Raw genomic sequence first — 1,037 nt, forward strand, 5'->3', positions numbered from 1 at the left:
TCAGTAGATCATAACCTTTATGGAGATGTGTTACATGGCATATGTAGCATAAACACATTCTAAGCATATTTCCATAAAACACGTTCTAAGCATTATTTCCATAAAGCCTTATGGGAGGTACTGTCACAGCATCATCAAGCTGTTGAGAGGTTTTCAGAAAACAAACAGTGTAAGAACCCCATTGCTTGTGTTTAATTTATGCAATCCCTGGTTCTTAGCCCCATTACACCCTATCCTCGACCATCGCTTTTTAAACATTCATTTAACTGAGCAACATCTTTTCCGCTCACCTTGTCTGCCTGTGACTCCCCCAAGCCATGATCACCTCTAGGAAGGTGAATAATGAGAGGCTGTCACACTCATCAGGGTGCCTAACAAGGGTTTCGGGGTCAGATTCCAACGTATCCATCAATGGTTGAGTCAAAGGGTCCTCCTTTGAACTGTCATTGAGGTAGCGCTTTCTCCACACAAGTCCAAAGGTGCTCGGGGTTAAAACAAAGTTCGAAGTTCTCATGGGGGTGGTAAAGGAGTCCCCGTTTCCTCTCAGTAGCCTTTCCACAATTTCTAAAACACGTGTCCTTGGTAAGAGATGGCCTCCTCTGCCTGGAGCTGGGACTTATGGGGTAATGGTGCTGCTCTCTGATTGGCAGAGGGCATTGGGAGGGGTTCTTAGAGGGGTCACACGACCCACTTCTGAACAGGTCACCCCACCCCAGAACTCACTCTGATTGGTCAAATCTCCTCTGAGGGCAGTCCTATCAGGGTGAACCCCATCCTGATTGGTAGAGGGAAGTAGGCGGAGTTCTTAGAGGGGTCACATGACCCACATCCAGATGGGTCACTCCACCCCGGAACTTGCCTTGATTGGTCAAATCTCCTCTCGGGGTGGTCCCCAGCGGCTGAAACCCTTCCTGATTGGTAGAGGATGGTCACATGACACACCTTGCTTCCGGTCATGTGGCATCTTGACCCTGGGAGTAATACCCCCCAGAGCGGGACTTTTGGTGACAGGTGGATGGGGTTTAAGGGGTCAAGTG

The sequence above is a fragment of the Mauremys mutica genome, chromosome 2 (assembly GCF_020497125.1).
Source record: "Mauremys mutica isolate MM-2020 ecotype Southern chromosome 2, ASM2049712v1, whole genome shotgun sequence".
In the NCBI taxonomy this organism is placed as follows: Eukaryota; Metazoa; Chordata; order Testudines; family Geoemydidae; genus Mauremys; species Mauremys mutica.